General features: G+C 42.1%; 1 protein-coding gene across 1 annotated transcript in view; it reads left to right on the top strand.

The window, feature by feature from the left end:
• LOC102695302 (LHFPL tetraspan subfamily member 7 protein) overlaps positions 1–13680 on the top strand; it is a 95703-nt gene that overhangs the window by 78835 nt on the left and 3188 nt on the right. The window lies entirely within an intron of this gene.

The following is a 13680-nucleotide window of genomic DNA, read 5'->3' as shown; positions in this document are numbered from 1 at the left end:
TGCCAATTTAGTTAAAATAACAAGCATTTAAAATTACATTTTAATCACATACTTTTTTCAAATTTAAAAGCCAAAAGATCATAAGGTAAGTGTCCCCGACCAGTTTTTGCACAGCAGGGATTTCAGTGAAATTATTTTAAACAAGTGATTAATTGCAAAAAGACTGCTGTTCAACAATGAGGATTTTAACTTAAGAAATTAATTTGCCTACCACTCTTTGGTACATTATTAAAGAACAGTATTAATCATTTTCTTTTATATCTTTCTTTTGGTTTCCTTTCTTGTGCTTTCTAACAGACACATATGCAAGAAGTTAGCTGTGGTCTCATTGCTCATTTGTGATGCTGTGCAGTAGCTGTCGGTTTAAATAGCGTCCAAGAGTGGTTGCACTGCCTTGCATTGGAAACCAGAAAGCAGAAATAAAACCCTATTTTTCAGAGAGCAGGATGTAAGATTGAGTTCTCTATAGTGCAGTAGAATGGAGCTCGCGCTCGGCATATGTCAGGGAAAAAAGAGCAGCCAATTTTCGCAGCATGTATGCTCGTTGCTACTGGAGTTTAAAATAAGTGGGATGTTAAATGGAAAAAGCAATTAAAATGATAAGTAGCACTGGGAGATAAGTGTATTCTGAAAGACTCCCACCCAAAGCCAAACTCTCGTAAGCCTGTCACTAGGAGCCACATCGAGTCTCGTTTACAAGTCCTTTAGCAGCATGAATTTATTAAACACTTTCTACAGTCTGTTTTCACTTTAATAAAACTGCGAGCAGTAAACAAATCCCCTTTTAAGGCTCCCATTAAAAGGTAGATATGTTTTCCTCTAGTGTGGGCAAGTTACCATTATGAAATCGTCTTGTGTGTAGCATTGTCCTTATTTGTTCAGTGGCCATGTGATGGTTAACAGAAAAGTGAAAAATCTCCACTGGTGGAGCAACTAATAACAGCGACTTAATCAGAGGCAGGAACACATGCTAGTTCACAGCACCCTGGAGACAATAAAATGTGTCTTTGTGCTTGGAACAGCCTCCATAATAAAAAGAGGAATGGCTGAACGATGAGCACCCAAAGCTGAACTGAAATGCAGTATAAATATTCATCTGGAGCTCTAATGTACAAGAGGAAGCGCATAAGCTCCTAATAATCCACATCATCTTTGTCGTTTTCATTGAGAGGAGAATGCACCAGAAGGCATTCACACCTCTGCGGTCTGTGTGTGTTTTTGCGTGAGATGAATTAGCCCGTGTTTCAGTCTGTGAATTGCGCGCTGCTTCAACATTGCCCCACTTGGCTTAAAGATAATATCAGACCCAATTTTGTAATTAACCTTCTGGCAAGTGAGAAATCTCCCCCCTGCCCTGGTACACTTCACTACAGGGTTTTTGAAAGCTGGGGAAAGATAGGATCTACTTTTGAAGGGTTTTGAGAAAAGGGAAAGATGGAAAAATATCTCATGCATTTTAATAAAGGAGAAAATGTTATTTTGGAGGAATCTGAGAAGCCTTTTAAAACATAAGGGTCTTGCATTTAACTCTTCTGACCCCCTGCTGTCATGGCAGTGTCATTCTGGCAGAGCCGGAGTCTGCGTGATGTTGTGTGTGCACGTGGTCCACGCCGAAGCCTCTTCTGAGTGGTGGCGGCACGACAGCACGTCTTTGGAAAACCGAAAGATGAATTATGCTGCTGTTGCCGGATTTTTCATTCCATAGACTGACCGCGCGCTCGTTGTCAGCTCTCGGCGGCTTTCAATACATCTTCCCCCTCCTCTGTCAAGGTCAGCAGGCTTTTCACATTGGAGTGAGTGATGGAAGGGGGGCAGAACAGGTTGTATTCCGCCCCAGAGAGCGTCTGAGCGCCTTTACAGTATGCTGCTGAAAGAAAGCATTGTTTCCTAAAGCAGTGTTTTATTTTTGTCCATAGCTTTTGATTTCTTCTAACACAGTGGTGTCCAAACAGCTCAACAAAAAGGTTTTTCAGAGCCTCCTGGAAACATTGCGCCAGGTACAGTGTGGTTGCTGCACCTTGTGACTGTCTAAACAGTCCTGTGCCAATGCAGCTACTGTGCAGAAAACTGGGTAACAGATATTTTTGTTCTGTGCCTTTTTTGTTGAAGCTTTTCAGAAATAACCAGCTCGTCTTGGCTGATGCTGCTACTGTACGTAGCCTTTTCTCTGAACAGTGTAAATTACCTATTATCCTTCTCCATGCTGCCTATTATGTTGATCCTTTTGTGTTGGCAACCACAAAAGTTCTTCGACTTCACTTCCACGTACTTGCTGAACAGTTGCAGCTAGAGTCGGCCTCCTGTTGTAACAGTTCACGTAGAGCAGATAGCCAGCTCTCTCTCCCATCGGGTCAGTTAGAATGACGGGTAGCTGCTTCTCTGAAACAGGCTGATCCTTTCGTTTGCAGAGCTGTCTGTTGTTTTATGGTACATATGTGTTTTTTTTTCAGAAAACCTAAATCACACCAGAGGCTGCCTCGCCCTCTGTCACCCAGAAAAATAAAGCCAGAGAACCATTGCCTTGAACACAGTCGCCTGCTGTGAATTGTGCTGATTGTGAAAGTGACTGGGTGCTTTCATTCGCTGCCCCAGAGGGCTTTGGTTCCATACAAACTATAAAGAGGAGACGCATGGCAGTGTCGCCCGTATAAAATGCTTTCTCACTGGCTACAAGGGCACGTTGTCTGCTTTTGAGTTGCCGATTAATGCTTGAATCTTTTATTGAAGCATCTCTCTGTCTCTCTCGGTATATGTGGGTGAATAGCAGTACTTCAAAGCTCCACTGAGGCTGCTCATCTCATCCCTGGGCCTGCCTCTCTCAGGCCTCTTCCCATGAATTATCCATTAAAGTGGCAGTACTGGAATAAATGAGTGTCATCACTCTTCAAAGACTTGTACAAATGTGCGAAAAAATAATGAAATTAGTTTTGCCACGTAGCATCTCCAATCCCTGCCTGTTCAAGGGAATCAGAACTAGGCACTTTATAAGATGTGTGACTCGTTTATGTGGACTGTGTAAATTTTGTCATTTTGGAAAGGCTTTAAGACTGAGCACCGTCCTCAGGAGAAGTGGAAGAAAGCATGAAGTTTATTGCTAGATTCCAAAACGTGTGAAAGCAGCACCTCACTTTGTACAAATTGTCAGGAACTGGTGACAAACAGCTCACTCCAGATCTCCTGCCATTCATGTTCATTACTGTTTAATATCCAATAATTCACTGATTCGGATTTCACAAAGGTGCACCTACAGCTACAGCCCTATACTGTACATTCATCCGACGCAGGGGAGAGGCAGAATCTGTCCCGGCAAGCAACGAGCCCATCCGGTCCCAGCGCAGTCCGTCACAGGGCACACACAGAATCACACCAGACACCAATTAACCTGCCAGGTTGTCTTTGGAGGAAAGGAGCACCTGGAGGAAAGCCACACAGCACCGGGGAGAGCATGCAAGCTCCGCGCAGGCAGCACCCTGGGAATTGAACCCAGGACCCCAGTGCTGCGAGGCAGCGCTGACCCCTGTGACACTGCGCCGCCACCTTTCATTCGGTACAACTGTGACTGGGAGCAAACTGAAGTAGCTCGTGGGAAGTGCACATTCAGGTGCTTTCTGGGAGTCTGACTCTGTCAGTCCCGCTGATCTTTCTGTTCTAAGGGCGACTGCTGCGCTCTTTTTCCCAGTGAGCGCAAGACCGCTCTTTATAGGGATCGTCTTAATTGGCCGCCGCTGAAATATTTGCGCGACTCACGGCTTAGGAGGTGTTATTTGTTGCGGTTTTCTGCGGCTCCCTGTGTGCTCTCATTATTCATCTGAAACATGAAAGCTGGTGGTGTCGGCATCTGTTGAATTTGTAATCATAAGCTGTAGTGTTGCCTTCTATAGGAAGATAATGGACCACCTGCAGTTCTGTGTCAGCCGGTTAAACACTTGAAGAGGGAACCCAGCAGCTACCTTTGCAGCTAACAGGGAGATATCGGGAGGGCAGTGTTAAGCACTCAAGGTAAATATGTTTTGCAAAAATATTTGTGTTGTTCTTATTGAAAAACAACAGAAGACTGTTCAGAACAAAAAATGTGTTCTGACTCTGATTTATAGCACTAAACTTTAAGTTCACTCACATTCCGATTGGCAGTTCTCACTGAAAATGAGTTTTCCGTATAGTTTCTTGTCTGTTACACAGTATTATTCCTTTAATTTAGTCTTCTGGATAAATATTATAGCATAAATGTTATCCTGTCAAAACTGGCACTGATATTGTAATAAAGATCCAAATCTAGGAACAGTACCTTCCTTTGTTTTTAGGTGGGGCAGAAACTTAGATAAGAGTTGTGTGTGATCAGGTTTCTGAATAATGGCCAAGCCTGATAATTTCCAGGTAGCCCTGTAAAGGGCATGTAAGTTTTCAATTGTTCGGCTTTCAGAGCAGTCAAGGCAAAGAAATGTGTACTTCACTGTCAAATCAAGATTTTCTTCCGGAATTCCAAAACCTGCATTCAGACTATAGGATAAGGGAGAGAAAAGGACTTTAATAGACTGCACTTACTTGAAGTGCTCCGAATCAACACTGGAGACAGGACCGTGCTGCAGGTCATTTGCAGGCTGAGGAGATGAGTGAAAAAGCTGTACAAAAAAGGCTTGTCCAAGGCCAAAATAAAAAAAAAAACAGCCCAGGGACAAAGCCGTGAGGACTCAAGTCAAGGGACCAATGGGAATCCAAAAAAATCCAAAACACAGTGAAAGCACAAGCAAACAAACAAGAGGGTAATGCAAAAACCGAAAGACAATCGCTGTCAAAATGAAGCAACTCGCAGAATATACACCAAGCCCAGGTGAAGGGCTGGGCACTAGGACAGAGCACCGTACTAAATAGTCTGGTGTTTAGTACTGACAGATGGAATTGATTTTCTACCTGAATTTGTCACGGCAACAGTCTGATGGACAGGTCTGTCATTGGTTGTAGCATGTGCAGTGTAGTTACCAATACTGCAGTACGAGTGGGCATGATAAGGATATAATAGAATAGGAAATTAACAAGAAGGTATCTTTTGCCATTCAGTTACTGAAATATATACTGTATTTTGTTCATGGCATCAGAGGAAAAATGACTGAAGTAACTGAGTGTATCAACTCAAAACCTTGCACATCATGTTGCTATAAATGGGTTTTTTGTCCTGCTACATATGGCATCAGTCTCCAGGAGCAAATAGAAATGCCAAGGTCATGTTGATCACTCCTGTGTCAGCTCCTGTGTGTTACAGCTAATCTCATTTTTTTTTCTGGCTCTTTGTTACCATATTTCCGAAGACTGACTGGTCCTATAACTGTAACTGTAGTTATATAGTTTTAAAGGGTGTTTGGTGAATCACAGGGACCGAGGGGGGTGACTCTTCTACTCTGCCAAGTTACTGTTCAGCAACATAAGCTGTTAAAAAATGTACTTTAGGGCAGATAATCTGAAAGGCAAACGTTTTTGTTCTACCATGAAAACCTTTTTTTAGACCAATGCTAACTTTGAAGTAAACAGAATTTCAAAGCAACCTACACAATCCTGTGCAGGCAGGTCAATGTGGGTGCTGGATTCTGCTGTCAGAAAGTACCCTCTGGTACTTCCGACTGATGCCGCACTGGACAAGACAACTGTGAATTTAACACCTTTGCAGCCCCCCGGCTCAAGAATGGAACCAGCGTCTTTGTTTTGATTCCAGAACTAAACGTGACAGCTCTGGTGTCTGCCTCCTGTAATGGGTTTGATTTCGGGGTCTACGTTCAAACTTAGTCTTTCTTCTTTTATTTAGCCACACAATTCAACACAGTCGGACACCCAGGGAATTAATATATCGATCAGGATTAAGACAAACACATACCTCTCCAACATAAGGATCTTAGATTGCTCTCAGTTCTGTTGTAAATGGGTGTTGGACAAGGGACATTGTTCCAAACTACATAGGGATTCAACCTGTCTAGTATAATATTACCTATAAAAATAATATTTTTTTGTGTGCTTAGCCATTTACAAAACGAGTGTACCCACTCCCCTCCCATCAGATGGTTTGTCCTCTCAGTTTATATAGCGCCCTTAATATACGCACTAATGAAAATAACTCCTTAGTTAAAGCAAAAAGCTCACTATGTGTCTGTAGAAAAATGAAATATGTCATGGTGACAGCTTTTGATAGCAGTGGCAGAATAATCATCAGGCAAATATTTTAGCCCAGATCCTTTGACAGGCTTACAATTATGCCAGTGGGACAAGTGTTCTTTGCCAAACTTAATTTATGATGTTGGAATTGCCTTTCCCCACTCATCCATTAAGCCTTTAGCAGTGACTTCAAAATAAGTAAGAAAAATTACTAGATATTGTTCTATAAGAATCAAATTCAGATGATTTTGCTTTAACAAACTGTAGTTTAGTGGCTCACCAGGTAAAGCAACGTGAAAAGACCTTGTGGTCCACAATGGATGTGTATGTTGGCACTGAGCAATATCACATATTAATAAATGGCACATTCCTTGCTTTAGAGCTACACTAAATGCATGGCTGACAGTCTGCTGACAGTAAATATTGTCACATTGGCATTGTGTGAGATGCACAGACTCTGAGAGGGCCAAGGTCCAGGTGAACAAATTCTGCAGGCTCTTAACGCTTCAGTAATGGACTGCTGTGTCTCTGAGAGCCAGACTGCATTGCACTGCTTTCTCAACTGCTGTTCTACAGTGTGATCTACTGTCGTGTAAAGAATGCATGGCTAAAAAGCAATCATGGTGCTATATAAGTCATACTTCTTAATTGATTGTGTTCTCTTCATAGTGTGAGATGTGACGACTACATAGAATGTAGACTGTGTAATTGGGGAAAAAAAAACTAAGAGCATAGTAAGCCTCATTTGTGCCTCTTGTGAAGGATTGAAACAAATCCATTGTTTGCAGCGAAGACCTTGTCAGTGAGAGCTTACTGTCTGCTCGGCATGGGGCACCACCTCAGCTCTGGAGCTGTTCTGGAGCTCTGCAGTGATATTGGACTTGGCAATGTACAGTAGCTGGACGATTTTCCAGCCTTCCACTCTCACAAGTCACATTCAAAAACGTTTTGTAAGCACCCCTGTATTTAAAACCCAGAAGCTACACATCCTATACCTTGCTACCCTTTGAAGACCATGACTGCATTAGCTCATGATGCTACAGTATTTCTGTAAAATAAAAAAGGAGCTCATTAGTCTTTCGTGTAACACACTCCCATCCAAACACATCACAAGCCTTTGCTGCCTTTTATATTGCTGTGGCTCAAGAGTTTCGTGTAAGGGACGTTTCTGTCAGTCTTGCCATTTCGAGTGTATTCAACTTGTTTGTTCTGCTGCCGCATCACAGAATCTGCCCTGATGTCTTGAGGCTTTAAAAGCTACGATATGCCTGCACTAAGATTTGGGTCACTTAGCTCCTTAACAGCCTATGAAGCGGTGGATTTCCAGCATGTAATTAAATTATGGAATGCCTGGCGGCCACAGTTCTCTGGCAGACAATGCTGAACCTCAGAACTGGAAATGCTGGACACTAATGCAGATTTTCTTTCATCTTGCACTGAAAATAAACAGATCGGTATGGTGTTTTTCTTTTTCTCAAACCAGTAATTTTTTTTTTTACAGGCGTTGTTTCCCAAAAACTGTGAAGGAGGCGTTTTTTTTGTGTAGGGTTTCTGTTTCTCAGACGGGAAGTTCTTTGCAGACGTTACTCTTCCGGGCTGGGCTGTTTATTATCTTTCTGTGTTTGTGGATAAAGATGTGAAGATATTTCACCTCCTGAATGAACCCACAGGTAGAGGTTAAAGCTCAAACAAGCCACCTTTGACTCCCAGATGGAGTAATACAGGCTGCACAGCAGAAAACTCAATTCTGTCGGGGAGATCAAGTCGAGAAACGTCTGCAGGTGCTGTGCTCCTTGGCCTGTTTGTAGTGGGGGCTGGTGTTAGGGCTCTGATAATCCTTCAGAGCTGACAATTATTTCCTGACACGTCGCAGACGTCTAGATTTATGGGCTACGAGAGTCAACTGCATGAAATGAGGCTGTTGGGACTGAGAGATTTTTTATAATCGGGTGGGGAAGGTGGGGGTGTGTGGCAAACCAGGAGAGTGACATTCTTGGAAATGGCATTCCATGAGCACCGCCCTCACTCCCCCAGGCTCAATCCCACTGTTTGCCCTGAAACACGCCACCTGCCCCAGCAACTGAGCTAGGAGGTATTCTGCTGTCGTCTTGCCAGCGTAAAGATATGTTTGGTCACAAATCTATCAAAATTTGAAACAAAAAAGAGGGGAATTTAATCAGTCTTTTTAAACATTTTTTTCCTGTCTCTGAAGATGAAAGGCACTTTTTGTCATGGGACATTTGAATTTTAAAGCATAACTGTGACAAATAACACTGTATGGCAGCCTGGGATAGTAGGAAGTCGTTTATATTGATTTGTTTTCAGTATTGCTGTGTTCTGTTTATTTTTGAGAGGATTATACAAACAGCAAACTGGGTGTGCTCAGTTTGGCATCACAAGATTCAATGTAGTGTACAGAAAGAGGTCTACTTGGTGGTAATTCCAAACCAAACTGATTCTGAAGAAAATGTGATTTTTCCAAAGTCAAGGACTTCAGACAATTACCTTTACCTCATTTTTTTGTTCTTGCAAGGATTCTAGGCACTACTAGAGGAACTTACACATGAAGGCAGAATATTGAATATTGGTTCTTGAGTAGCTTTCTTTTCTATGAAAAGAAAGAGCACTGTGTGGTTGGCAGTAATGCAGAGAGAGGGAACAAAGCACAGCCGGTCCTTGAATAGCAAGCAAGGGTTAAGGCTGCTACATTGTGTCTCATCAGCTCCAAGGCTTTGCTGTGATCTGCAGGGAGCGAATTTACAATATTGCGCCAAACGCCTGTGGCCGCTGTCAATTTCTTCTCCCAGCTAGGAAAGGGAGTGAGGAAGGGTCTTATCTTCTGCTTGGCAACACCAAGGTCAGAGGTCAAATTTCAGAAGAAGCAGCAGCTCCGGTTGTCTTGCGCGGATGTTAGCTGGGCAGGGTGTCAAGCTCAGTGGCTTGGTGCCATGTGTGTTTCACAGAAAGTCGTGTCAATCCGGTGACACACTCACTCCACAGCTACACCAGGCCCGCCAAGCTCTAGCGTTGTTCTTCATCTAGAAATCAGTCTGACCAAAGCTGGGGTCACACTGCCCTGGGCGAGCGTGCTGTCTGCTCATGCAGTCAGTGGACGTCTCAGAACTTGGCACAGCTTCCACTGGGGGCTGGGGGGGGCATTCATTTCAGGAGCGCTGGGCTATTGGAAGAAGTGTGCCCAGCCACTGCGCTGTCACTCATAACGGAGAGGAGAGAGCCTGCAGACACGCGAGGGCAGGCGTTTCTGTCACAGCGCGTGGAGATCACACGCAATAACAGCCCCGCGCTTGTCAGGTCCGCTGGACTGCAGGACAGATGTGTAAATCACCCAAGACAAAGCAGCGTGCCAGGCCAGAACCCCTGGGCTTGGAATCAAAGAGGTTACTAAGGGGGCAATGCATGCGAACTGGGAAAGAACTGAAAAAATCAAGGGCTTTATCTGGAATTAAAGCATTAAAAATGAGGTCTGTTTCTAAACCAGTGTCACTGATTTTAAGCTGGGTTTGTACAATACATGAGAAGTACTGTAAGTGATGTGTTTTTTTTTTTACTTTACTGTTCACGGTGTGTTGAGTTTTGCTATGATGCAGATTCCACTGCCCCACAACTATCCTGGAACTGTGATTCCAACTACCTGTAATTGCATTTTAAGTGCAATTCTGCTTCTCCACCTGCAGTTTTTGTACCTTAACCTCCCTTTAAAGTGTAGTAAAAGACTTCTTGTTATATTTTTCTCAGGTGAATAGCACTGTGAATATTGTGTAGGTAAATGTTTTGATAGAGCTCCAGCCTGCATACTGTACATGTGAAGTATGCATAGTTTGTGTATGTGTACTTATCATTATTCTGCCAATAGTAAATGGTGAGAACACCCAATATATACTTTATATTTAGAAACCTTTGTCACTGATATTTCATTTCATGTTTTATTTATAGAGGTTAACCCTGATAGAGGCAGTCAGGTCATACCTGTTAGAAGATGCAATTACATTCTTAATAACACTTGCCGTGTAATTAAGCAAAATGCCACAGTAAAGGGCATTCTCTGGTTTGCGACAAAATCTGGGATGGAAATGTTTCTGAATTCTCCCTTGGCATGACGAGCAGGTGGGACAATCACTAGTACTACTACTGCTTTTAATCCTTCATTTAACCACATTATTCATCCCTGAACAAATTCTTATTAGCAATGACAACCTGTCCAAGAGACGTATACCATTGTTGTGCTGAAAATGAAGCACGGAAAGTAACATCAATAAAAAAGACAGAAAGGTTTTAGACATCAAACAAGCCCTTGAGTGCTGTGAATGTTACCAATGTGTGTTAGGTATGCTACTGGCATTGCTTCTGCTTGTTCACGGTTTGCTTTACATAAGATGTAGGTTTCCTCTATGTGGATTAATAAAGAAACATTTCTTATGGACTTATGGTTTTCGAAGGAGTCCAAAGTGAGTGAGTACTAAATTAATTGAATGTAATGCAGCAGATTAATTCATTTAATTTTAAAGGAGTTGGGGAAGGACCAGGCAGTTTGTGACACCCCCAAATTTCTTCCAAGAGCTCCTTCCTGCAGGTAGACACCGAGGCAGGTGGTTTGGGAGGCATGGAAGTAAATGAAGATGCGTTGTGAGCTCATTATTAGCTGCTGTGCACTGGTGCAGGGTGTGCTGGGGGTCTTAAGGGAGAGCTGGTCAGGCGCTGCTGTGTTGCTGGGAGCTATTCACCAGCGGTGCAGGATTTACAGACCAGCTGGGCTCCGCCAGACACCTGCTGCTGGAGCCACAGGGTGAGGAGAGTCTTCAGGGCTTTCTGTTACCTGCTAACAGCTGCCCCCACTTTTCATCACACTACCCCAGGGCAAGCCTCATGTGCCCCGCAGCACCAGGCAGATGTATTTACAGTCTGCTGCCCATTGGACTGGCGCTAATTTCTTGTGCACAAATTGCCTTCCCTGTGCTGTCCTTCCTTCTCCGAAGTGAGAATAGAGAACAGAGTGAACTTGCCTGCTCTCTGTACTCGCTTACTTACCAGTCGCTTGTGAGGCAGTTGGTGTGAACAGGTCACAACAAAATGGGGTTGAAGCAGATTCGTAGCGGGGAGTCTGTTTCTTGTTCTGTGCTAACATCTGGTGCTATCTGTGACTTTCACTTTGTTGCTGGAATTCAACAAAGTGCTTTAACACACTTCAAAGTTTGGAATTTTATAAACGCTTTGATGGCTGATGCACAGCCTAGAACAGAGTGTCTGCCCTGTCTTTCTCACACCCGAAGAAGGTTCCACAGCCGAAACGTGTTTTCTTCTCTTTACAGCATGGAATAAACTTACCGTATTACTTGTTCCTTTGTAACTAAACTATGTTGTGCAAAACCATCAGAGGTACTTAAGGTAGCAAAAATAGCGAGTCACAATTAGGTGGGTATAGAAATTATGGGCATGTGTTTTTTTTCATGTTTTTTTTAATTGGGAGCATCATATAGTGGGATCTCTTGCAGAGGATGGTGAGGCATCTTCACATACAATGTAATGAACTTGCTGTAAGTGTGATAGTTTTGTAAAACTGGGTCTTCAACAGTGGTGGTTTTATGGTAGGATACAGTATTCATTACTGTGCATTCATTTATATTACATCAAAAGAGTGATTTATACATCTCTGGTTACCCAGCTTTGGCAGTGGAACAATGCAGGTTGTGAACACTCCCTTCCTGGCATGAATATCAAAAGTAATTCAGATATGTGCCCTATACTCCAGCTCCCTACACAGAGCAAATCACAATGAAGTGAGTTTGCATCGACTGATACAAATTAACCTAAAAAAATAACCCCCCTCATTCAGCCTCCTGTGAAGGTATCTGTCACTTTGATATCTTTTTAAATGGTTTTTCTGCCAGATCAAGAGTCGGTCACCAAGGACCGAAATGTCAACGGATCAGCTGAAAACACAAGGAATGACCTGCTTTGGTAAAAACCACAAAGCAATTTTCCGCAAGATTTCATCTGCAAACCTTGTGATTGAAAAAACCTTTCATTTGTTTTCTATATAGACAGTATGTGTGTATATACTGCATATGTACTGTGTATATACAATACAAATTCGTGTATATATACTGTACATAGGAGGAATATGACACATTCTTCACCATTACAGATTTGAACAAGTATAAGTAGGTTTAGAATATATTTGTAATGTGCTTCCTAGATTGAGGAGAGTGGTGAAATTTATTGCTTTATTCTTTTGTTTAAAAGATCCAGTCAGCTGCTTGCTAATCTCACAAAGGATGGATTCTACCATTTCAGCTTCGCCTCTCATAAAGCACCCAGATTCCATGCCAGCTATGCATCATCACCCTCTGTGTTTAAGCCTTGAAACCTCTAAGTGTAAGAATTAGTTAATAGAAGCTCTGTAGGTGTATAAATCATCCCAGGGTCATATCACAAATACTGACACTATTCTAGCACTGTAATATCTGTCTACCCTTTGTGGTTAAGAAACATTTGGATTTTTTAAAGCTGAATCTCATGTATTTAATGTACATTCAGTCCTTTCTTTCAAGATTGATTTTTTAAAGTCTATACTACTAGTTATTAATACTGCTGGATATATGATTTAGCTAAATTGTAAGTTAAACACGCTTCACTAGGGTGTGATGGGCAGTTGCCACCTGGCTATATAACTTCCACTAGGCAAGTATGACAGAGAATGTCATTAAACACTCATTAAGACCTTTCTTGAGAGGCTTGGATCGAGTGTATAAATTCAGACTGTTTTGTAGAGAAGCTGTCAGTGCAAGGTGAAGGTGTGAGTTCACAGAACTGAATATAATGATGTTACAATGGGAAACATCAGCCTGCATCCCACCGCCAAGTTGCCTGACCTTTTTTATGTTCTTCAACGTAGTGCAAGAAATCAGCTAGGGAGAAAAATGCTTCTGGATTGATACTAAGAGCTATCAAACACTCAGTCTTTTTAAAAAGTTTTGTTTTTTTGGTGCATATTATCTGTCCTCTCTTTGTGAGCCCATGAGAGGTTATGTTTATTTATTGATTGCTTTAGATATTGTATATGTTCACTGAAAGTGGATGTGTTAAAAAAATATAAACCAGAAAATGTAATTATGACAATGTATCAGAAGTAAGGAATTAGTGGAGTTAGATCATGTGATTCACCACCATTAGGTATGAAATATTAAATCAGATCATTTTTTTGCAATGGTAATTCTTCTTGCGCTGAGTAGATAATAATGAAATCTGACTTTTTGAGTGTTTTTATTGTCGGTAGATGTAATTATTTTATATTGCTCTGTTGTCCTTATATAAATCATTTCCTTGATACAGGGTCAACTTGGAGTGGTCCAGCATTTTTTGCAGAGTGAAGGGGGTGCTTGAGTATAGCAGCTTAATAATTAGGAAACTTAATTGCTTAATTTAGAAGTGAAACATGTACTTTGAAGTGAGCATGCTGACCACTGTCTTATGTTTTGTGCTGATCTCATTTTTTTCGTCAGAGAACTCTCTAGTTATTATGTT

Source organism: Lepisosteus oculatus, chromosome 26, assembly GCF_040954835.1.
Source record: "Lepisosteus oculatus isolate fLepOcu1 chromosome 26, fLepOcu1.hap2, whole genome shotgun sequence".
Taxonomy (NCBI): Eukaryota; Metazoa; Chordata; class Actinopteri; order Semionotiformes; family Lepisosteidae; genus Lepisosteus; species Lepisosteus oculatus.
This window is presented reverse-complemented; position numbering and strand designations above follow the sequence as displayed.